The following is a 295-nucleotide window of genomic DNA, read 5'->3' on the forward strand; positions in this document are numbered from 1 at the left end:
CCAGTCAGGCTCTTTCCCCCTTGGGCCCAGCCAGAGGCACCAGCGCTTCGAGCCGCAGGGTGCTCGCCTGCCCGCGGCGCCCTGCCCCGCTTCTCTTCCCTCCTCCCCGTAATGGTGCCGTGACCTGCAGCTTCCCAGCGCGCGGCCTCGCCTGGCCGTCCACCCCACCAGAGGTTGGTGGTGCCGCTTCGGGTCACCGTGTGGTGACCCCAGGGGCGAGGCGTGCCCAGGGTACAGGTGACACCGAGACACCGTCGGTCCCCTCAGCCTCCCAAGGGCCCGGGAAAGAGCCCCA

Source organism: Pygoscelis adeliae, unplaced genomic scaffold (assembly GCF_000699105.1).
Source record: "Pygoscelis adeliae isolate BGI_AS28 unplaced genomic scaffold, ASM69910v1 Scaffold482, whole genome shotgun sequence".
NCBI lineage: Eukaryota > Metazoa > Chordata > Aves > Sphenisciformes > Spheniscidae > Pygoscelis > Pygoscelis adeliae.